At 42.6% G+C, this 25,706-nt stretch overlaps 1 protein-coding gene and 1 long non-coding RNA gene across 3 annotated transcripts in view; one reads left to right on the top strand and one right to left on the bottom strand.

Annotated features, from left to right (window-relative positions):
• The window catches only part of PPARGC1A (PPARG coactivator 1 alpha), a 304,344-nt gene that overhangs the window by 128,721 nt on the left and 149,917 nt on the right, over positions 1-25,706 (top strand). The window lies entirely within an intron of this gene.
• LOC114231038 (uncharacterized) lies at positions 19,086-25,529 on the bottom strand. Its single transcript, XR_003617005.2, has 3 exons — positions 25,361-25,529; positions 21,973-22,155; positions 19,086-19,348 (listed from the first exon to the last, which is right to left on the bottom strand). It is a non-coding gene; the product is annotated as an uncharacterized LOC114231038 (long non-coding RNA).

Genomic DNA, 25,706 nt, shown 5'->3' on the forward strand with positions numbered 1-25,706 from the left:
CTGTCTTATCTAATGGCTGCTGCTATGGTGCATTAGAATCTGTGGTACTCTGGCTTTTTTCCAGCCTGCTGCAGACGGATGCAGGAATCCTTAACCCAGAGGTAAAGGATAGCTGTGAAACAAGAAGTCTGCCTGAATTTTAGCAAGTCCACGTTGCTTTGGTGAATGAGAAGGGGGGTAGTCACATGCTAAACCATCCCATTGATGGCAACGCGTGTGCGTCTATATCTGTGTCACTGTTTTGTGCCTTTGGTTTGATTTGAAATGTGGAGGAGTAGTGTCTTCTCATCTCTGTGGGAAAATAAAAAGGGAACAGAGAAAATCCGCATCCACCCCAGGAGAAAAGAACAAGGGACAGAGTGGGATGTTGTTAACAAGTGGTATTGAAGTTGCCTCGTGTTGAGAGTGTGGCTGTACTTGAGGCAGGCATAGGTCTGGGTGTCCCAACGTGGGTGACCCAGTGGCAGAACGAAATGAAATAAGATATGGACAGGGCACCCATTGGATAAGACAGGGCTGGGCTGCAGGTAAAAAGACATTAGAGAAAGTTGATGCATGAGTAGTCGTGGTCACCATGGGAAGTTTACGAGAAAATGAACAATCAAAGCCTCCTGACTTTCCAATGTCCTTCTACTTCGGATGATAAGCTGTTACAAATATTAATAAATAAATATTAAGGGAGTCCCAAACATTCATCATGTTCTCCCCAAACTGGAGGATTCCCAGCAAGTGTACGTAAGAGCCACGCCGTTACCAAGAGGCGGCGTGCACAGTAGTTAAGGGTATGTGCAATGGAGCTGGACCGGGTCTAGGTTGCAGCTGCATCGCTTACCAGTTTAGCAGCCCCAGATGAGCTGTTTAATGTCTCTGTGAGTCATTTTCCTTGTGTGTGATAAAGCATGTAATGCTAGTCCCTGCCTCAGAGGATTATCATGCAGTCAAGGTATTTGAGCATATAACATGTTTAGTCTTAAACATGTTTAGTCATTTGGTATTATGACTGTGAGGTGTGGGTCCTACCTCTGCTCCACCAGGAAGCCACTGTGTGGCTTCAGAGAAATCCCTCAGCTTCTCTGAGGCACAGGGCTCTCACAGTAAAAGGAGGATTGTAATGCTTGCCCCTACTGACGGAAGGGCTTATTGTACAGATTTCCACTACAATCACTCTGGGGGAAAGTCCTTTGCAAGCTACAAAGTTCTAGGCAAGGGCCAAGTCTCAGTAGGTCTTACTTTTAAAAAGGCATTGATTATGAAGAATAAGTTGTTATGATCTGGTTGCAGAAATAAGGTATGTAGAAGAACAAGATGACTGTGTAAGAAGATAGTATTCCTGGAGAATGAATGGGAAAGAAAAGGTGGGATAAAAGTATTCCAGGTGAAGGTGGGACCTCCAGAGTGACCTGGGAGGGCTTGTGGGTGCAGTGGGACCAGGGTTCTGAGGGAAGGGTAGTCACTCCATCAGCTGACAGGAAACGAGAGCCTGGTGACAGATTCAGAGACAGCAATGATTATGATGAAGATAACAAAGAGGTCACCCCTGGTATTTAGGAAGCCTATAATAGGTGCTGCGATACATGCTCTACTCAAGGCATTCTCAAATTCTCACAAAAATGCTGTCATGATTCCCATTTTAAAGATGTGGACAATGAGACTTAGAAAGGTTAAGTCACTTGCTCAAGGACATATGGCTAGTAAGAGGTGCTTAAACGCTTTGGGTGCTGTTCTCTCTTCTGCTTAATTCTGGGGTGAAGGCTTTCAACCACTGGGGCTCTGCTGCCTTTACCTGAGAGGGGGCGGGGCTGGCACCTGCTGCCCTTGGGGACAGGGCCAAGGGCCTTATTCCTTCTGGTTCTTCTCGTCCCTTGTTCCCATGGCCTGAAACTTTCTCTCCCTTCATCCATTTGGCTCTCCTGCTCCTTTAGTTTCCTTTATTTCTAGGAAGGCTTCTTTGATATTTTCCTCCTCATCCCTGGGGAGAGTGTGTACTTTTCCCAACATAGTCCTTGTTGAACTGTTGTGTCACAGTTTCTGTGTCTATAGCCTTCAGCTGGACTGTGAATCTGTGAGAGTAGAGGTGGGGGTCTGCCTTATTCATTGTGGTATCCCCAGTGCAAGGAAAGAATAGGGATGGAGGGAAAGGAAGAAAGGAGGAAGGAAGGGAAAGAGAGAAGGAGACGTTACGTGACAAAAGATACACCTGATAAGTGGCTTTGGAGATTCAGATTGGGGAGTGATTTTTAGAAGCCTTTTTAGTACAGAATTCCTGTATCCCTTCCGCTTCCCATGTGCACATATGGGAAATACGTTACTTTCCCCCTTGATCCTGAAGCTCTCAGGAGCTAATCAGGAGCCCAGTTCCAGGGTCAGACGACTCATCCCATCAGAACCTGAGCCAGTGTTGTCTGCAAGCATCTCCTTCACCAGCTGACGTGTGGGCCCCATTGCTCAGAGCCATTGCAGCCAATTTGGTTGATAATCTGCAAATTAAAAATTCAATAAGTAGTTCCCAGAATCATTTTCAAAAGCTGGAACATAGAAATTAACATGTTAATAATAGGTGCACGGTGGGCTGGCTTGTCTGCTGTGGATTCTCGTTGCTTTAATTTGGTATTACAAAAAGGCCACGGGATGCATCCCTTTAATTTTGCCACACAGGGTGCTCTTAGGGGTGTCTTGTAAGTATCGATGCGGATAATGATATTGCACATGGATTTTGTGGCAACTTAGGTAGGAAATAAATAGGGTGCGGTAGGATTCATCAGAGTTTCCTTTAATAGCAAGGCCTCACATCTGGGCAGCACTTTTCTTCTTTAGCACCTTTTCAAATGGATCTCACATATCTCCCAAGGAGCCTAGGAGGCAGCCGGGCCCGATGTTTCTTCCTGTACCCACGGGGAGAGCATATGTCCAGAAGTGCATGACCTCACCTGATGGCTGGTTGGTAGTGAAGGCTCTTGATGGGAAGCGGGCTCTTTCCAGTCCTAGGTGGAGAGCTCTGCTCAGCTAACCGCAAGCCCTGCAGCTCTAACAGATTCCTACTTAGGTTACCCTAATGGCTCAGGTGTCATCACATCAAGCCGGGATGCCTAGTCTAAACACCAAAGCTTCCAAAGTCCTAGGTTCAAATCTCTGCTCCATCACAGTGACAAGACTTCGGATTTGCCACTTAAACATTCTAAAACTTCAGGTGCCTCATTTAAATGATGGAGATAATGTGCGATGAAGCTGGCCCAGCCCTAGCTGATTTGCCTCATTGGCTAGAGTGTCTGAAGGGTCTTGAGTTCAATTCTTGCCTGAGGACTGAAGGGTCCTGAGTTCAATTCTGGTCAAGGGCACATAACTTGATTGCAGGATCCTTCCCAGCCCTGGCCCTGGTCGGGGCGCATGCAGGAGGCAACCAATCTATGTGTTTCTCTCACATTTATAGTTCTCTCTGTCTTTCTCTCTCTCTTCTATTCTTTCTAAAACAATCAATGGAAAAATATCCTAGGGTGAGGATTAAAAATAACGGCCCCATTGGGTCAGGGTCAAGGGTCAGAAGGAAAGCAGAGAGGATGTGTGAGAAGGTACTCCCTGGATATTCATTGTGAATCCCAGCATTTGAAATAGAAGATGTGTGGAAGGAGGTATCTGAAATGAAAGATACATAAAACAAACTTTAGTCTGCTGGCCCTCTGGTAGCCACTACCTCCATGAGGCTATTTACAAGAAATTGATTACACTTACGATGAAAAAAGTAGCTCTTCTGCCTCCCTCCCCACACGTCCAGCTTCCAGTAGCCACGTGAGGCTGGTGGCTCCCAAAATGGGCAGAGTATCTGCAGAGAACATTTCCATCATTGCAGAAAGTTGTCCTGGGCATCATCGCCCTCAGGGAAAAGACCTCGGGAACAGACAGGGGAGATGCCATGCGAAGTCTAGACATCACATTGACACAAGAGGAGGCGGGCAGGAAGACCTGGGCCAGTGGTGCCACTTCCTAGGTTTCTTGCTGTTTGCATGGCGGCTATGCAAATCGTGCGTGAGCAACCCAGGGAGGTGCGCCGAAGGGGCCCACTCCAGAACATCCTGCTGATAATTGCATGGAGCACTGAAAATGGTGGGTAATTTCCTCTCAGGTGCCCGTTCTCCACGCCTGTTTGGCATGCTTTATTGCCGGGTGGATTTACACTCTGCATTTGCCATAAAAACTGTTTCCAAAAGAAACAAGAAGCGTGGCAAGATAAAAAGCGACATAAAAAGGGTATTTTGTGATTTATTTATGTCAAATTTATGGAAGATGACAGGAGGCATTACAGTTCTAAAATTAGTTGTCACAGACAGGCTATAAATCCTGCAGGACAGAAGAATGGGTTAGGCACCGGGACCCCTGGGTCTGTGAGGAGCGCAGGGAAGTCCAGACTAGGCCGGGGGTTTCTGAAATCCCCCACAGAGGGTCTGGGCCATCCATCCAGCTAAGAAGCTGACACTTACCAGCTAATGCTTATTGGATGCTTGCTATGTTTTAAGCACGTTCCCTTTATAATCTCATTTAATTCCCACCGGCTCTATTTTACTCATTTTATAGCTGCGGAAACTCAGTACTGTATTCTGCACCAACAGGTGCAGTGAATAAAGGGTGAAGTTAGAATAAGGTGGAGGCTGATTGGAATATGTCTGTTATGTGTTCACTACAGATTAAATCTCATGGATGGTCCACAAACATTTACTGAGCACCCTCTAGGTGCCAGAGACAGCACCAAGCACTGGTGGCATAGCGAGGCTCAACTATGGTTCCTGCCATCAATGAATTTTTGTCCTAGAAAATGATTGAAATTAGATTAGACAAGAAAACACAAGTAATTTTGATATTAGACTCCCAAAGTGATGCAGTATAGATATGTGTGGAGTTCACAAGAATGACAGGGGAACATAGGTTTACTTCCAATGAGAGAGCATGGAAGAGCTTCGTGAGATGAATAATAGATGGATCCTGGACAGTCAGAGATGGAGACAAGGATGAGCCAACTGACTTCCCCTTGCCTTAGGATGTGAGTTCTCTTATTTTCCCAGGAAATGAGCTGGCAGGGCACTAATCAACCTACACTGTCTTTTTAAAATCCTTGTGTTTGTTTGGGGAGTGGTATCTTCAAGAAGTAAGTGGAGGAAGATTAAATATTTTCTCCAGTTAAAAACTGTAGTTTTAAACCAGAGAAAGACCATTGAAACCCTCTTGTCTCTTGGCCTCCACCAAGCACTCTGCTTCTCCAGCCGCTCCTTTCTGCTTTCCTTTAAGTGCCCCTATTTGCTCAACCCTTATACGTTGGTGTCTCCCTTTCTTCCCCAGAGGCATCCTCTTCAGCCTTCTCCTTTTTTTATTCTAGACACTGTGTGTGTGTGAGCTCATCCACTCACGTGACTCCAATTCCCAAAGTATTTTCTGATGACTCCCAAATCTATAACACCTTCCCTAACTTCTCTCTTGAGCTTCAGATCCATATATATACCTATCTGTTAAACACTGTGCCTGAATAGTCTATAAATACATTGGACTTGCTCAACATGTGCCAAACAGGCATCTATTCCCAACCACCGTTAGAGAAACCATGGGCTATCACTTCAGCCAAAATGCCTGGAACCATTCTTGGCCGACCTTTCTCTTGTCATCCAGTTCTTAATGTGTCTTAAGTGTGCCTCCACTCCTCACTATGCCCTTGGTAATTAATAGATGTTGCTAATATTAGAGGAGTGGTAAAGAGCACAGATTTTGGAGATGGAGGGTATGGATTTGAATCCTGGCTCCATAACTCAAGTTTTTAATTCTCTTTGCTCCTTATTTTCCTCACTTCTAAAATTGAGGCAAAACATAATAGATGAGTGCCCAGCATCCGTAAACACAATTTAAGTTTTTGTCATTCTAATTGAACTTTTTTTTGTACTGAATATTGTGCCAAGCAATTTACATTTGTCTTATGGAATTTCCACTATGGGGATTTTTTGTTAGTTCCATTTTGCAGATGAGAAAACTGAGTCTTCAAGAAAACTGAGTCTTCAAATAAATCATTCACACATCTGGTGAGTAACAAAATCAGCATTCTAATGGGCTGGCTCTTACCCACTTGTGCCCTTACCCACTATGTTTTCTGGATTTTCCCTATAAAGACCTTCTAACTGGCTCCTGGCTCCCCACCTTGCCTCCCTTTAATGTCTTCTCCACATGGCTGCTTCACCATGTTATAAAGAACACTTGTTTTAAGGATATAAAGACATAAAAACCTTTAATATTCCCTCCTTGGCTAGCCTCACTCTAGCCTCACTCTAACACTTTGACTATCTATCTCTTTGGCCAACGTTCCAAGAGTACTCACAAGTGAACGCAGAAATGCCAGGGTTCATAAATGCAATTATGTGGTTAGTAGGGACTTACTATTTATGGACAGTTAAGCTGCCTGGAGGGGGCTAGGAAATGTATCCACATCCCTATAGAGCTTTAGTCAAGCTTTTGCCTCCATGTGGACCCTTCATTCTTTCAGCGTTTGCCACCCCTACCAAGAGAAGATCCCCTTTATTGCAAATGAACTGTGAGGCTTAACTAATGATTATAAAGGGCTTACAGGTGCTGGAAGACAAAGGCATGACTAAAATACGCATGTAATATAAATCATATGTGGATAAAGAGAGACAAGTGAATTAGATCAGCCAAAGGTCACTCATTTGCTCGGCTGGGCACTCTGAAAGTTCATCCAGGATTGTTTCTTGCCAGGAGTGAATGGATTTGAAAGTAAAGATTTTCAATGGTGTTTTGCTCACAAAAGTTTCCCGCGGTGGGTAAAGAATGATATTGCTCATGGTAATAGCAGCGAGAGAGACTAGTGAGGGAGAATAATTGGAAAAAATGAATGTCTTTTGCTATTTTCCTTTGACGAACCATCATAAAAGACCTTTGGGGTTTAGCGCCAGGTCCCAGTTTCTTGAGCCTGTGTTCTAGAAAGTGACCGATTGTGGTTTCTCGCTGGGTCTCCACCAAGTTTGCATCACAAAATGTGACTTTGTAGTCAGATGGCCCCCATCTGAAAGGCACCAGGGAGATGCCAACTGCAATTCAAAAAATCTCAATTTTCAAATATACCTTGCAGCTTATTCCCGGTGAGAAACACTTTCCCCCCCTCATGGGCATGCTAAGTGTTGTGCTGAGAAAAAAGGTGGAGAGTGTTCTTTGGAGGGAAAGGAAATTTGCAGCTAGGAGCTCAAGTCTCTGAAGCTTAAGAGGCCTCCCCCCCGACCCTTTTTTTTCAGTGTTTCTTGCTGTGCAGCTTTACTGTGGGCTCAGGTAGCAATAGGAGACAATTGAAATGGGAGACATAAAAGACCCAGACTAATGGCAGTTGTGTTTATCACCTCCCCAACTTGAGCTCCGGTCAATGTTATAATCTATACATGCAGGTGCCCAGCAGGCCCTATGGACCCAGTGGACTGAGTTCATGCAGTGAGCTCTGGGCAAACAGGAGTCTTGCACTGACATTTGAAATCACTCAGAGACAGACAAATATCTTTCTGGCTAGGAAAAGCCTATCCCAAGTTCCAACACCTGTTTGGATTTGGGAGTTGGGACACTGATGGCTTTGAACCTAGTGCTCTTATGAGAAAATTGTTTGAGGGAATCCTTCCCCCCTTTCTGTCTTTCTTCTCTTTAAAATGAAGGTGTTGGCCTGTCAGAATCACTGTCATCAAAAAGATAAGACACAAGTGTTGATAAGGATGTGGAGAACAGGGAACCCTTGTGCATTGTGGGTGGGATTGTAAATTGGTGCAGACACTATGGACAACAGTATGGAGGTTTCACACACACACACACACACAAAATAGAACTACCATACAGTTCAGCAATTTCAGTTCAGGGCATTCATCCGAGGAAAACAAAAGCACTCATTCAAAAAGACCTATGTACCCCTATTTCACTGCAGCATTATTTATAATAACCATGATATGGAAACAACGTAGGTGTCCACCCACAGAGGAATCGATAAAGAAGATTTGGTAAATAGACATATAATGTAATATTACTCGGCCACAGGAAAGAATGAAATCTTGCTATTTGGGACAATATGGATAGGCCTAGAGGGTGTTATGCTAAGTGAAATCAGTCAGAGAAAGACAAGTACTGTATCATTTCACTTATGAGTGGGATCTAAAAAAGCTAAACAAATGAACAAACAAAACAGACTCATAGAAACTAAGAACAAACTTGTTGTCAACAGAGGGTTGGGTGATGGCAGGGTTGTTGTGGGGGAGGGCGCAAAAAGATGAAGGGGATTATAATGTAACTAAGTCATGAGGATGTAATATACAACATAGGGAATACATACAACAATATTGCAGTAACTTTGTATGAAGATAGATGGGTACTATACTTCTCATAGTGATTACTTCATAAGATATATAAATAATCACTATGTTATACAACTGAAACTATTATAATATTGTATGTCAACTGTACTTTAATGAAAAAGAACTTTATAGTCTTGGTCAGTGTGGTTCAGTTGGTTTGGTGTTGTGTGTTCTCCTATGCACCAAAAGGTTGCTGGTTCAATTTCCGGTCAGGGCACATGCCAGGGTTGTGGGCTAGGCCCCCAGTAGGGGGTGTGCAGGAGACAGCTGATCTATGTTGCTCTCTCACATTGATGTTTCTCTCTCTCTGTCCCTCTCCCTTCCTCTCTCTAAAAAAAAACAATAAAAATATTTTTTTGAAAGATCTTTACATTTCAGAACGAAAAAATACCGGTGTTGGGCCAGGTGACCTCATGATCCTAACATTCTATGTTTAGGTGACTAATCCAGGTTCAGTCTCTTTTCAGTGATGTTTTGCTTCCACCCACAACATACAGCAGAATTTGACAATTGTTTCCAAATGGATATTCAGACTTTTCTGGCCCACTGTATTTTATCTAGAAGAAAAATTACCTCCTTGTTCCTTATGCTTTCTTATTGGTGTCTTTAAGAATGAGAAGGATTGTGAAGATGGACCCATTTGCTCTTCTCAGCAGGTTTGCTGTTTGATTTTTTCCCCTTGAGCCCTTTTCTTACTGGCCAGAAGGGTTTGATTTAGTTGGAAATGGCACCTAACAGTGCAAATGCTCATTATCTTTATTGGTCATGATCCTCGTACCCATTTCTTTGCCCAAAGCCCTCAAAACAGCCTATTAGTTAAAGTATTCACTTGGACACATTTCGGGCTGGTGTCACTGCGTGGGGAAGAGGAAGATTTGGGAAGAGACCTGTGCGATAAGCCTCTCATCCCTGCATGACAAGCGCAGGAGCCTTAGGCTAGGCAGAGAAGGTGGCCACTAATGCCTGTCCCAATTGCCACAGTGAAAAAGGCCAGTTCTTGCGGTTATAAGGCAATAACAGGTGACATGGGAGGGTGGCAGACAGTGTGTCCTGGGTGTCCTGTGTTGCCCTGGGAATTGGATTCATGCTGAAATCACCCACAAGTGTTCTAAGCTTTATAGGAAGATATTGCGGGTGGGGGTGATCTGATGGCCTGTTTCTCCGGTACGTTCTGAACATACAATTGAACCCCCTGAAGGCTTCCTGGTACCCTACAATTTCTACAGAAACCTAAGGATGGATCAGGTCCTATACTTTGGCTAGATCCCTGATGTCCTTCACAGGTAAAAGGGCTGTGCTCTGAGCCTCCAGTGAGGCGACTCGGACCTTCTTTCACGTTTGTGAAATTTTGATCAGAGGGGAAATTAAATTGAAATTGCTGTTCTGTCATCAGAGCTTCAGCTATGGTGGCAGATGTTTTATGGAGAGATAGTATTGTTATGAGATGAAAATAGTGAAATGGCGTGACAACTCCTTCCCTGACATTATCATTAGCTGCCTGACCTGTGATTATTTTTTAGAGCATTGTCTAGCTTTTCAGCCATCTTTTTGCTTTTACCTCTCACAGGTAGACTTAGCTAAATTAAAACATAGAGACACAATTAATGCAGCGATTCCCAGAATATTTCATTGATAACTAACTACATGAGAGCACTCTCTGATCAGATTGATTTGTCTCACTACCATTGTTTTGCCCTGTGCATATAAGCCCACGAGTCCTCCAGGTTCCTAGGTAACTTGGAAAGACTTACTTTTGTGACACTTAATTTCGTTATGAATTTGGGCAGATTAAGGGGAGTTTGGAGCCTCAGGCGCTGTAACGATGGGACAACTCTTACCCCAGGTGGAGGTAACAGAGCTAATTGAGCATGCTCGTTAAATCTTACACACCTGCAGGACACGTCACACAATTCACAGTGATGAGGCTCTCTGCCAGAAATAATGATGACTCCACTCCTTTTTGCTTTTAGTCGTTTTCATAGGACAAGCATTAGGCTCAACAGGGCGCCATATGGGATACTTGACCAAGGCCTGCCCTGCGGAACTTGAGTAGACCTGTAGGTTTTACTCATGCCTGCTTCTCAAATCAGGAGCCAGTGTTTGCCAGCGCACTTTTATAGGTCAAACTAGCTATAATTTACTTACTTTTTATGTTCTGAATAAGGGTTTCTTGATAATATCTCGGCACTATTGACATTTTAGGCCACATACTATTATTTTTGGGGGAGGGTGCTGTCTTGTGCATTGTAGGATGTTTAGCAGCATCCCTGAGCCCTGTGTACTAGATGCCAGTGGCATCCTGCCCCCGATCCGCACCCCATGGAGTCACAACTAAAATTGCCCCCCCCCCCACATTGCCAAATGTCCCCTGGGGGACAGAATCACTACTGATCTATAGACATTTTTGACACAAAAGGATGAGAATTTAGGCCTTCATATCTAAAATCCAGGCTGAATCTATCGGGCCACTTATTGGGAGATTTCAAATCAGTTTTTAAAGGTTAGCCTAGATTGCTACCTGATTCAACACAGCAGGAAAAATCATACCATGTAGCTTGTGAAGTGACTATAATTTATTAGCTCATTAGTCAGGCCGGGAAATAGCCATTTTGAGCCGTAGCCCAGGCTGACCAAGCTTATAGGCTGAGGTGCTGTTTTGCAGACTCAAGGCCTCCTCTCTGCTGTTGGGCTCTCCTTGTAGGAGCTCCCTGGGCTTACCCTGGCCTGGCGCACTGACCGATAAGCAGCCTCTACTTGTGCATCTAAGGACTGGAGACCTGCTGCTGCCATGACCATCCAGCTGACATAGAGGCTCTGGTCTATGAACGAGAAGGACAAAGACATGCTGATGGAAGAGTCCAAGGGCCCACAGTCCCTTGAGGGTTTAAAAGGGCAGCAAGAGTCACTGTGTCACTGTTGACATCTTTCCAAATGACCACGATGAAGGCAGGGAGAGTGATTTTCCCCCAAAGCCACCTTGTGCTGGTCTGTCACCACTGATGAAATAGGGAGGATCCTCCATGAGGAATCCCTTACTCTGCTCACCATATCTCATCACCATCTGCTCTGGAGTTAAAAGCGAGACCGGCCCATAGAGGAGCTTTTTCCATATGGGGGTGTGTCATACACATTCTAATGCCACAATCATGACTGAAATATGCAAGAAGGGCACGTTTCATTTTACCTTGGACTTGATGTCTGCAAATGATGTGGAGACTGGGCAGCCAATTCAAATGTCCTGATGGATTTTTATGGGACCAGGTGTTCACTTTGTTGCCTGCTTCGTTCTCTGTCAGCAGAGAGCCCCTCCTCATGTTGAGTCCGTTGAAGAGGGCCATATGGTGGGCACTGCCTCCCCTCCATCCGTGTGTTCACATTTGCATTCATCCTCTGATGCGACAGTAAAGGGGAGATGCCTCCCCCGGGACCGGCATCCCTGTGCTTGGAGCAGAACTGAATATAGAGGCGGAGGTGTCTTTTTTTTTTTTTTTTTTTTTTGTAAACAAATCAAGGGTACTTGCTAAAGTCATTTATGTTCATACTGAAGTTCTAGGATATGTTCCAAATTCTGCTCCTTTTGTCAATAGGAATGAACCTTTTGGGGATAAATCAAACTAATAAATATACTCTTTTAGTAGAAGTTAAGGCAATTAGGATTCTGTTTGGATATATCTCCACCTACATTTATTTTCTAGCCCTCCTTGGTAATAAGGGCATATGAATCTATTTTTATTCTGTGTCTGAGTTTATGCTAAAGACAATTCTGTTTCATAAATACCTTTAAGTATTTTCTAGAAGTAAATTTTACTATAGACATTACAAGAATAAAAACTTTGTTTTCTGTTAGCTCCTTTTCACTAGCTCTACTTTATTTCTAGTAGCTATTTTCCATTAGCTGTGTTTTCTAATAACAACATAGAAATATGTTTTCCTATAGAAAGTGCTATAAGTTACATTCACAAACATAGGTATGTATTGATATCCATATAAGATCATTTATTTGAAAACTGCCCTGCACTTGAGCACAATGGATACCATTAAATGAATTGTCAGAGTAGATTTCAGTTGATACATATAATTTTACTTAAAATGAAGTAGAATATTTACAAGATAAAGATAAATTCTGAGTTTTCATCTTGTAAACTATGTTTCGGCCCCAGGTTCATATCTATTTTTGCTATGAATTTGTGGTTGGTCTGAAGTCAAGTTATCTTTCGTTTTTCACATCAACATACCAATTTACTAGTTAATCTTACTGGGATTTTTTTAGCACATTTATAAGGATTTCAGGTGATTATTTTTCTATAGGTATGTTATATTTCTATTATAACTATTATTCTACATACAGTAAAAATGACCAGTAAGCAAAATCATTATTGTTAAAATAATCTAGTACTTGGAACTTAATTCAAACTTGAACTGAATGAAGTTAAATCATTTTTACTTTACAGATACAATTAAACAAACATTACTTTCCAAGCCTCCCAAAGACAACTGTTTCTGAGGCTATGGAAAGTTATTGCTCCTTTGCCTTTTGTTATTTTCAGTGTCCTCATTTAAATACATACCCAGGAATGGCATGCTAGCAACAATGTATATAATTGCAAACCCAGTATAAGTTTTAGGCCCCAATGGACAGTATAACCAACCTGAACTCAGGTATCCTTCTATTATTTTGTCAAAGTTCCAAATTCTCCCCATATTGGTAATTCATATTCTTTGAGGACTAGAAGGAACGGATTCTAATATGAACCTGGGGTGTTATGAACATGCGCGTGCGCGCGCACACACACATGCGCACACAAGTTGACAAATATATATATATTATTATATATAATATATAATATATATATATATATATTATATATATATATATTATATATATTAATATATATATATATAATATATATATATATATATATATATATATATATATATATATATATAAAGAGCCAGGGCCCATAACGACCAAGGCTCCACTGAACACCGGAAGTCAGTACTGGTGCAGCGACCCAGCACTGACTGCCACAGGGGCTGTGGATCAGGCCCAGAGAGAGGCCTGCAGAGAGAGAGGCAAGGTCTGATCCCCAGCCTCTGTGGCAGCTGTTGATCAGCCATTGCCTCTCACTTTCTCTCCCGGCTTCACCAGCAGCTGCACCTCTGTTTCTCTTGGGCCTCCTCAAGGGCTGCTGATCAGCCCTGCCTCTTCGATCAGGCCCAGAGATAGGCCTGGAGACACTGACTGGCATAGAAACTGACCAATCAGAACCTAATCTGGGTGAAGTGCCAGGAGCCAATGGCTGCCTAGGAGACGGAGTTTTTGATGCTGACTGGCATAGAAACTGACCAATCAGAACCTAATCTGGGTGAAGTGCCAGGAGCCAATGGCTGCCTAGGAGACGGAGTTTTTGATGCTGACTGGCATAGAAACTGACCAATCAGAACCTAATCTGGGTGAAGTGCAAAGGTAGAACCTAAGGTGGGGGCTGAGGAGGGGTTTTAAGGGCAAAAGCTGTTTGGTGTAAGGTGTAAGAAAGTGGTTCAATTTTTTTGACCGGTTTGGTAGTATAGTGCATATAGCTGGCTATCAGTCCAGATATAGGGATTATGTGTTTTTGTCTGCCAAGATCATCTCCTCCTGCTGAAAAAGGTTTCCCCCCACCACCATTTAAGCAATCCTATCCTATATAATCTATCTATACTACTAAAAGGGTAATATGCTAATTAGACTGGGTCAACCGGCCATCTTCCAGATGTCCGACTTCCTTCTGGACAAAGCCATGGTGGTGGGGGCTGAAGCAGAGGCAGTTATGGGTGGTCAGGCTGGCAAGGGAGGTCAGTTGGGGGCGAGATCAGGCCAGCAGGGGAGGGCAGTTGGGGGCAATCAGGCAGGCAGGTAAGCGGTTAGAAGCCAGCAGTCTCAGATTGCAAGAGGGATGTCCGACTGCCAGTTTAGGCCCTGTGGGATCAGGCCTAAACTGGTGGACAGACATCCCCCAAGGGGTCCCTGATTGAAGAGGGTGCAGGCTGGGCTGAGGGAACCCCCCCACCATGGATGTATTTTGTGCACCAGGCCCCTAGTCTATATATATAAAAGCCAAGCAAACTGAATGACCAGTTGCTTTGACGTGCACTGTGGCTGTGATTGGGCCCCTCCAACCCCGATGGGGGGCAGGGCTGGCTGGCCAACTGCCTGTGGCCCCTCCCCCTGGCCAGCCCTGCCCCGATAGGTACCCCCCATGCCAATCAGGGGCAGGGCCAGCTGGCCAACCTTCTGCGGCCCTCCCTGCCCCTCGCCAGCCAGGCCCCAATAGGTCCCAGTCGGGGTGGGCTGGCCGGACACCACCCATGCATGAATTTGTGTACCGTGCCTCTAGTAAAATTATAAATATCACCTATAAATCACTCTCTGTTCGTTATGCATATGTGGATATTTATATAAAAGATATATAAAAGAATGCTTCTTTAGTTGGCTTTTTCCTCTCTATAGCATTTATCACTTCCTCACATTGCTCTCTCTCCCCCATCAGATTGCAAAGGGAACTGGGCAGGAATTTTGCTTTCTTTGCTATGATATGCTCAGGACCTAGAATTGTGCCTGGCATGCTGTAGACACTTAGCAAATACAGAGAGCTAGTGAATGAATGACTAAATAGATGATGGATCTTGGTGAACACAATTTAGAACTTATCTGATTCAATACCTTCTTTATACAGATACAGAAATTAGGCTAAGGATGGCTTATTAAATTGATTTTCATTCCATTTATTTATTACTCAATCTTCTTGTTCATCCATCACATATTTATTGAATACCTACTATTTCCGAACATATTATTAACTGATAACATTATCAGCAAAAAATAAAACTGAGACCCTGTCTTAAGGGAGGCCAATCTTACCAGAAACATAGTAACTCTGTGGACATCTCTATACTTTGGGGAGAGGAGCAAGAAGTGGTGACATGTGCAAATGGAGTGTTTAGACAGGAGAAAGCAATTGATGATGATGAACATGAAGGAGGTTATAGGCAGAGGATGAGCACTGCCAAGACTTTGGGGCAGGAAATGACGTGGCCCATGTTAGGAACTCAGCATGATGAGCACATGATATAACTTGGGGAGGAGAATACCTGTGGTTAGGGTGTGGGCTCTGGAGTCAGGATGCCTGGATTCAAACCCTTACCCTATTGTTTTGAGTTCTGTAGTTTTGGGCAACTTGAGCTCTCAATGTCTTCATTTCCTTATCTGTAAAATGGAAATAATAGAACTTTACTCCTATGATAATCTGGAGCACAGTTTAAAAGAGATAACATTGTGCTTTATAAGAGGAGCTTAACAAAAGTTTGGGCCTAGTTTTACCATTATTACAATTAGATGCAAGACAAAATTGGTAAGGTTGGTTAGGTGAGACTGTAAATAACTTGGCATTTGAATTTTATTCTGTATGTATTGGGCATCCCTGAAATGACTGAGTCAGGGCAGGAAATGTTTGGATTTTATTTTAGAGTGATGGCCAAACAGAGGAAAGCCTTCCAAGAGGAGGGACTGAAGGCTTGAGAGCTGCTTGGAGGATGTCATTGGGCAGTGGCATTGGGAGTGGAGAGAAGGCAGAGCCTCTGGAGAGAGTTCAGAGGTGGAACAGTATGGATGGAGGAGGGGCTCTAAGGTTCCCAGCCTGGACAACTGTGTGCTTCAAGCAAGGGTATTCACCAAGATCCTGGATAGAGGAAAATTAGCATCTTTAGAGATTGCTTGAGATCACCTTACAGTGTAGAGCTTAGCTCCTCAGAGCATGGTGCATGGGCTGACAGCATCTACATCACCTGGGAGTTTGTTAGAAATTCAGCATGTCCAATCTCCACCCTAGACCCTCTGAATCAAAATTTGCATGTAGTCTGATCCCCAGGCGATGAGCATGCAGATTAAAGTTAGAAAAGCACTGGCCTGCAGCTGGTTTTACAGACTCCGGCCCCCTGACCAAATCTGTCATTGTTTTTAGCCTGTGTGCTAAGAACGGATTTCATTTTCTAAAAAATATGTTATTTGATTTGTTCCATCACCATTTATCCCCTCTATGCCCTCTTCTATCTCCAGCTACCCCCACCCCCCCAATCACCACACTGTTGTCCATGAGTTCTCTCTCTCTTTCTTTCACTTTGGCTCAATCCCTCCACCATTCTCCCCCACCAATATTGCCCCCTCTCCCCCCAACTATCAGCCTGCTCTCTATTATCAGCCTGGTCTCTATCTATGAGTCTGTCTCTGATTTGCTTGGCTGTTCAGTTTGTTCATTAAATTCCACTTATGAGCAAAATCATATGGCACTTGTTGATTGAATCCCAGACAATGTTCATGGACATGTGTTCTCAGGGGTGGAGGTGAGAAGTTGTCACAGAGAATGGAACACCCACGGACTGATATTATTTACCATGTAACTCTTTACAGAGAGTTTTCTGGCCTCTGACCTAGAAAAGAGACTTGGAAGTTAGGAAGACCTGGGTGCTAGTCCTACCATTGTTTTTACCAACACGTAGTTAGTGACTTAAGTCTTTGTACCTCGAGGTTTCCTTCTTGTACAGTGAAGATATAATTTGTACCCCATGGGACCATCAAAATAAATAGAATAATGTATGCGTTGTGCTTATTCCAAAACCCAGCACTGGGGAAGTGCTCAGCACACATTGCCTGTTACTACCCAGAAGTGTTAACTGATGGCCATGGCATGCCCCAGGTCTTTGCTTTAATGCTGCCTCTTTCTCAGCAGATTCCTTTCAGGCACGTCTCACTTGGCTGCTACCTTCTGAACATCCGCCCTCAGTTACCTTGATTTCTGCCCTTGTTATCTAACTGATTTTAGAGGAATGCCTAGCAATAAAGAAAATTGTTCCTTTACATCAGTAGTTAGGCCTGTCATGAATAATGATATTAATAACTAATAACCTACAATGTGATTAGATATTTGGGAGTCATTTATTTTGATATTTTTATGCCATCATAATGATTTTGTTTGTTATTCATTGTAACTCTACTTTCAAGGCATAAATCAATGTTGTTTTATATTCTGGGCAGATGCTGTGTGTATTTTCAGAGGTTTGCCAGGGTGAAGAATTAACAGTTATTAACAGTAACACAAGCATGGGGTGTTCTGAACAGATTTTAAAAGCATCAATAAAGAAATCACTGCCACAGATATTTTTGCCCCCATTTTGAGGGAAAGCTGCAAATAACCACACTGGTATTTAGTACTTGGACCTAGATTTGAAATTAAATTGAATGTGCATAAACATTTTTGTTATCTCTCCATTGAAGTATAACATTTTCTCAAAAGAAATACATATATTGTTTCTAAGAAAATGGGACGTTCCTGCCTTTTTACCTCTGCCTTTTCTTATTAGCCACACTCTGATATCTCTTCTAGCAAATACTGATATCCAGGAAGCTCAGTGCAAAGAGCAAGACCACAGCGAACTTGAGAATTTATGTGCTGCAACTTCCTGGTTGTGAATATGATATTTGGGCTGTGGTGTTAAGTATCAGATAATTTCCTCAGATCTTCAATTATTGTGAATTTCATCTCTTCATACAGACTTTAAGAGTTAGAAAATACAGAAACTGACTCAGATTTCTCACAAGCTGTAATTGTTACAAATGAAAAAGAACACAATATTGCCTCTTAATATGAAGCAATCTATTTCTTCACAACTTTGCAAGGACGGATATATATGTTTTCTATTTATATTCTTAATCTCCATCTTATTTTGCATTGTTGATCAATAAACATAATATTTTAGATTGGCATCAACTAGAATTATGCTAAAATTATGTAATTATTGAGAATATTTTTTTAAAAATATATTTTTATTGATTTCACAGAGGAAGGGAAAGGGAGAAGATATAGAAACATCAATGATAAGGGAAAATCATTGATCAAGCTACTTCTTGCACGTACTCTACTGGGATGGAGCTGTAACCCGGACATGTGCCCTAACTGGGAATCAGACCCTGACCTCCTGGTTCATAGGTTGACACTCAACCATTGAGCCACAACAGCCGGGCTTATTGAGAATATTTTAAACTTTCATTTAAACCTCATCAAACACATTATATGTGAGCTTTTTCTAGACCTTAAGTTGTAAAACAGTGTGGAAGAAGTCTCTAGAATTCATTTATGTGAAAGTATATTACATTTGAATTACTAATAGTACAAAATTGTCCAAAAAGCCTTTATAACAACCATGGCTCGCTCTCTCTCTCTCTCTCTCTCTCTCTCTCTCTCTCTCTCTCTTTCCATATATATAAATTACTAATGTATGCCAGGAGTCAGCCTATTAGTAAATGTGCAATATATTTATGAAAATTGGGGATATTCCCACAATTAGCATTACTAAATAGCTAAAGTGGAAACAGTAAGCATACTTATTATCTGTACCACATTTAATTTATTATGGTTAGCTTGTTATGGCAATCTAATTGTCCCATGCTTTTCCTTCCCATCCTAGAAATACTAACATAGTAAAACATTGACAATGCAAATTTCAGCTGGGTTGAGAAAGGTAGCCAGCAGCCATAACGAATTCAAACTCTTGGCTGTGAAGTTGCAATGAACACTTTGAAAAAAAAAAATCCTGACTGGGGAGTTAGGTGGGTAACTGAGGATATGGTGGAAAAGAAAACAAAAAGCCAGATTTCAAAGGAAATTTAATTGAATATTTCTTACTGGACAGTGTGGTCTTATGAAAAACCTTAGTAACAATGAATGTGCTGTTCTAATTTGAAGCACTTTTATCACAGAGGTGCCTGGAATACCATTGTATATTTCCACATGTGACAATGTAGCCTTGTGTTTTCTTCCTGGCACAATGCTCTTAGACTTTCTAACTTTGGACGGTGAAGTTGTTTGACGACTTGAATCCATTATAAAATGGCCACTCTTTCTTTGTTACTGAGTATTCCATCTGCGGATATTAGCCATGACATGGTCCTGAAAATGGAAACAACAGGTCATACAATACAATGTTCAGGGAAATGAAATCCTGGCTACATCACTGGGGCCATTACTCTGTACTTTAATGATTGCATAATCTTTAATGCATAGACTGGCTGTTAGAATAAAGGCAAGGGGCTGATCCGTCAAACACCTGCATCTAATGCCTGCAGAATTGTGTACTCTTTATGGTCAGGGCCAAATCAACGTGCTTCCATAACAAAGTTCTCTCTGTTTCTGTAATATCATAACACTTTGTTTTGGGTGTCTACTCAGAGGTTTATTCCAAAGGAGCAGCAGGGAGTTACTTAGAAATGCTAGAGAGCGGCATTGCAATTACAGCTGCCACAGATCGGCACTGACCAAACATGCCTTTGGAAAAGTACCATCATATTTCTTTTATGCACTTAATGAGTGCCTGCCCGATCCATTTAGCTTGTGACCTGCTTGGAAAAGCTCATAAGAGAGGAACGTGTTTTCTTCTAGTCCTGCCTAGTTCCATTTTCTTACTTACTACTTTTGGGAAGAGAGCTGAGATTCAGATGTCACACTAAGTTATAGCCAACTTTAATGTGGCCCAGTAGGTAGGCAGTAGGGAAGAAAGCAAGGTTATCTATCAAATTTTCACATAATGGGCAGGAATTTGCTTATCTGCAAGTATTTCTGCAGGACACAAATCTACACAGATTTGTTTAATGAAGGGACGCTAATGAAGGGACTACTTACAGAAGTGTGACCATGTAAAGAGAACAGATATGCAGGTTAGGGCACCAGCAAAAGCTGGAAATCTTCAGAGAGAAGTGACTTATCACGAAGCTAATCAAGCTTCGGCTTTAGGGTCCTCGCATCATACGGACAGACTCCTTCCAAGGCCCTGAGAGGGGCCAGCAGTCTGTTCTCATGGTCATGTCTTTTTTAATAAAATGTCCAAATTTAATTATGCAAGTTGTGGAGTCCTTACAACTTGGATAGCACAATTTTGTGTTTTGCACTCTAAAATCAGCTGTTGTTTCCTAACAGTAGATTTTGAGAAGAACAAAATGCCACATGGTGTTTAAAGTTGTACTGCAGTTTGGTTTGTACAACAGCCTCATTCAGAACAAGTAACAGAACACAGAGCATGACCATTGGCCAGGGGGTCCCATGCGGTACATCGTGACGGGGGAGTGGAAGGAAGTGACCATGAGTTATAAACAGAATTGTTCAATCCACAGACACTTTCCAGACGAGAAACTACATTTCGTCCTGAGCTTTCATTAATAGCTGTTCAAATATTTACACATATCACTGATGAATGAATATGAATGTTAGACTCCTGAAACTTTGTTTTGGAGATGAAGGTAATGGCTTTCTCGGTGGGGCAGAGGGAAAAGCATTTATTTTTCCTGAATGGGTTCTAGATTGAGATGTTGTAAATTAATTAATAAACTGAGGAGGTTAGAGTGGAATCATTAAACTCTAGCTTTTTCTCCTAAACTCTGAGGTAGTTTTCTGGTGTCCGTCAAAGGGGGTCAACTTTTCAGCTTCCCTGAGACTATTGCCCCGTCATTGTACGTATCCCATTATTCCTTATTTGGGATATAGATGTTTTCTTAGGATCTATCAAAAGTCTGGGATTTATAGAGTGGAATGCATTTTGTTTATATGTTTTGATCTTTATTTAAGAAACACCGTGACGTAGTGATGGTAAGGAATCCTTTGATAATGTGTGTCACCATTTCTCATGTTCTTAGGTTTCTGTCCATACTCCCTTGCCTCATGTTCCAGACCTTGCTCTTTTATGTTTGTTTCCTGGTAAAAATGAACAGTATGTAGTTCCTTGGAAGGGTTCCATATAGGATTTTGTTTGTGCTGTTCCCTCTGCCTGGCAACCTCTTCCCGGTTCTAGTCACTCATCTAACTCCTACTCATTTTGATTCAGACCAGTATCCCTTATAAGAAATCATCCTTGATTCTTTGTGTATCTTTATGTCATCATTACCACATCACATATCACATCGAATCTGTGTGATCAACTCTGCCTTCTGGACCTTAGGGTTTTCTGAGTCAGGGAAAGTATCTCATTCTTATTAGTATTCAGCACATGCAGTAAGTATTTGTTGAACTAAACTCAGTTGTATAATTGTTAAAAAAATGTATTTTCTCCAAAGCAGGAAACACTGTAATCCTCAAGGTAGCTCTAGTGTCCTAGTTAAAACTTAGTCCAATGTGTAAAATTTAATTATCTTTTTCTGATTAATTGGCTCCTGAGATGACTTTTGGATTTTGCCTGTGCTTGGGGTAAAATTAGACCAGTTTCTGCTTTATTGCACTAAGTTACCTGAAAGAGTAAGCTGTACTTTTTGTTAAGATTAAATTGCTGATTAGGTAATATCTTTTATATGAAATAGCAGAGAAGGGAAGTAACTCTGATTACCACTCTCATGCCAAGTTCATAGTAAGCTGACAATGACAATGTCCATTATCACACTGGATTCTCACACCTACTCTGTCATGCACAGAGAATAAGGGTCTTATTGTCATTTTTTAGCCACAGATCAAGTAATTTTCCCAAGGTCATCTTTCTGGAAGAAGCAAGAATTGAACCCTAGTCTTTCTGAGTCATGTCCAATGCTTTTTACCCATCATCCCAAGATGTCTTGTAGCTCTGAGAGTGGGCTCCATCATGATCAGGTATTCTTTTTACTTCCATGTGCTTGCTACTTTACATAGCTTCATACCACCTTGCGCATTGGGCAAATGCTGGAAATTTTCATCCATTTAGTGAGAGTCAGTTTTGGAGATAGCATTGGAGAAGAAAGAGTCTAAAGAAGAGGAGGAGAAATAAATGTTAGAGATTGATGATATATTCAATATGCAACTTCTCTTAGGGCAAGAAAATAGACTCTTTTGAAGATAAGTTTCTCAGGGAAGATTTATATCAGGATTCTTAAAGATGCATGGACTATATACCTTTCTAAGAAGTAGATTGGAAATCCACTTTGGGTCTATACCTATGATGAGTCAATTTGCCAATGAAGTGTTTTGGGGTTGAACTATTTCCTATCTGCTTTTCTAAGTACCCGAGTGTTTTATACCTTGCCAGGCATCATCCATTTCAGAGGAGAGCACTTTTAAAATGGGTTTCTGTCTAAACTCAGTCACATTTTCAGTGCATGGTGAAATTCATTTGAATAATGCACTTTATTTTCTATGTGCTTTCAGCAGCACTGTGAGCATGGAAAGAAAACAAGGCAGATTAGTAGGGTAGCTGCAAAGTGAAAAATATGCATTCGAGTGAGTGATGGCTTGTGGTTGTTTTTATTCCTCCACCTCTTGTGGGCACTTCTCAGGGTCTCATTAATGGGGGATGGGTGGCTCTTGTCCTTGGATCTCTATCAGGACACTGGGACACTTCACAACAAAATTCTAGGAAAAACAAACAAAACATCCCGAGATTTGCAATGTCTAAAGAGGCCCGGGAAAATGGATTCCATTTGCTTAAAATGGTAGGGAGTTTGTTTACTGGATTAAGTGTGAAGTATGTTGATAGCAGATGGAATGAGTGATCACATGACATATTTAAATAGTCTAAGGATAACCTCAACGTCCTGGTCAATGTTCCTTCTCTCGATTAATGCCAGTGCTAATTAACTGGCACAAGTGTTTCTAGCCATATGGGGGATGTTGCTGAAAACCGGCTGGCAGCCTCTATCCAGCCACTACCTGTACGTAATTTAGTGCTTTGCTTGGTGCATTGGGACTTCCATAATGGAACAGCCCAGCACAGAGAGAACGGTGGTTGCAAGTGTCATGCATGATGTTTCCTTTGTTTCTTTTGTGCACCTCATGCCAAACGTGGTTGAAACAGTAGAAACTGTGTTGACTTTTTGTGGGATAAGTGAAGCTGTACGTGGTCCCTATCTGAATGAGGGCACCTTGTGTCTCTGAGTGGTCTGTTAATTGATCTTTATCCTGATTTTCTAACAATGGGCAGCCTATTCAGAAATAATCATCATAGAGCCAGAACTGTGCCATTCAGCTATCTATTTGCCTTATGACCTGAAATATGAAGAACTAGTTTAGGCCAATAGAGAGTACTGTGGTTTGGGAGACAGGTTCTAAGTCCATATCCAGCTATGATTCTACAGGAAGTGAGTGTGTTAGGGGACAGAGTCCTGGATTTGGACTCTGTTAATTTGGGGGAGAATCCCACTCGTGTGCAATCATGTAGCTCCTGTCCACCAGACTGCTCTACCAGGCTGCCACACGCCTGGTGTGCAGTGGACAGACCCAGACTCCGAAAATGTCAGCTCTTCTGTCAGACCAGAGAGGAGCTATGTCTCTGCATGTAACATCTGTGAAATCTGATGGGGCAAGTCTTGACTTAGTGGGTATGGTTCCCTGTCTGTACCAAGAGATAGTAAGTGAGCGTTGGGGAGTGGGGCGTGAGCAAACATTCTCCGGTGGATATGGGTGTGATTGGAGCAGTGGAGCAGTGTGCAGGCTCTAGGGTTACACTGACTGAGTTCTAATCCCAGCTCCACTAATTAATAGTGGTGTGACCTTGCCGAAACCGGTTTGGCTCAGTGGATAGAGCGTTGGCCTGCAGACTGAAGGGTCCCGGGTTCGATTCCGGTCAAGGGCATGTACCTTGGTTGCGGGCACATCCCCAGTAGGGGGTGTGCAGGAGGCAGCTGATCGATGTTTCTAACTCTCTATCTCTCTTCCTCTTTGTAAAAAATCAATAATATATATATATAAAAAAATAGTGGTGTGACCTTGGGCAGATGATCAAATTCTTCAAGTCTCCATTTTTTTCCTTCTGTTAAACAGTGATAATAATCACATCAGCCTTACAGAATTATTTTGAACATAAGATGATCATCTGTGTAAAGCATTTAGTATAGCACTGAGCACACAGTAGGCACACAGTCACGATTAGCTACCAGTTTTCATGTTAGTGCCAGTGGGATCATCAGCTTCATTATTAATGGGTTCTGAACCTGACCCTTCCTTAGCCCAGGTTCTCTCAAGGTGATTGTTCCAAGTTAGCTAGCACCGGGGAACCTCCGGGAGCAGGGGCGGGGGGGAGTAGATATTGTAAGACAGGGAATTGTCACATCAAGTATATTACATGCTTCAGTAGCCAGGGACTGATTAGTACAAATTGAATTTCGCACTAACCTGCCAGAGGCAGAGTGCACAATTGAGCTTCGTGGGTTCAGTGTGATTTTTGTAAGGAGATATTTACATGAGAGGTGCCATGTGAATATTAAAAAACAACAACCCTCTTTGTATCTTTGTAGCAATAAAAGAGCAAAATACATTCATATATATATATATATATATATATTTATATATATATATATATATATACAGCCTCTCCACTGGGAAAGAAATATATACACCTGAAAACGATCTCAGACTTGAAGCTTGAAGTCTGGAATCTGCCCTGGAGAGAAACAAAACAAAACGAAACAAAAAAAAAAAAAAAGAAAAAAGGAAGCAATCCCTAGCCGTTGGGAGCAGGTATGCCTGTTCTTCCCTGCTTGCCTGTCTGGGTTGCACAGGCCCTTTCCCGCTCCTCCTGCTGATATTCTACTGTCAAGTTCCTGGCACCCAGAGTGGGAAAGAATTTTCTGTGCTGTGAGCTTGAGCTGGGCACTGGGACATCCTCCTGCCCTGGATTTGTGGCCACACGATGTCATTCTTCAAGCTGGAGCCATGCTTCTGCCCCCGCGCCAGGTACTCTGGCCATTGTTCAGCCAGCCCCACACTGGCGCGTGAGGGGCTCTGTTGGATGGAGAAGAAAAGGGAGTTTCTCCTTTGTGCCTCCATCCGCAGCTCTCTGCCGATGAAAATAGAACCTGCTTTCATCTACTGGGCCCGACCAAGAGATAGCTCCCAGACTGCGAGTCAGCATTTGCCCTCACGATTGTTTGGCAAAATCTATTTTTAAAGTCCATACATTCTCCTGGTAGACAAAATGGGTACCCTTTCTGAGGGGGAGTGGGAGGATATATATACCCCATGATGCACCGTCACGTCCTGAAGTGAGAGCCATTCACACCTCTCCTCGCCCACTCTCTGTCTGGGAGCACATCCTAAAGATACCCATGTCAGGTTATGCCGCGGAGGGAGGGAGTGGGTTCTGCCCCCGCAGGAGGGAGGGCCTGGCCTGTCATCCTGTTACCGCCTCCAGCTGTTCCGGGCTGTGTGCCTTCTGCATCTCCAGTCCTTTGTGACTCACATCTGCAGGTCACATGAGGCTGACCGTCATGCCATGTGCGTCACGGTCATTGGCAATACGAGCTCAGATATCAGGTTAGGCTTCTTTCGGCCCGTGATTCCTCTTTCTGTGCAGTGGGAGCAG

This window comes from Eptesicus fuscus, chromosome 2 (assembly GCF_027574615.1).
Source record: "Eptesicus fuscus isolate TK198812 chromosome 2, DD_ASM_mEF_20220401, whole genome shotgun sequence".
Classification (NCBI taxonomy): Eukaryota; Metazoa; Chordata; class Mammalia; order Chiroptera; family Vespertilionidae; genus Eptesicus; species Eptesicus fuscus.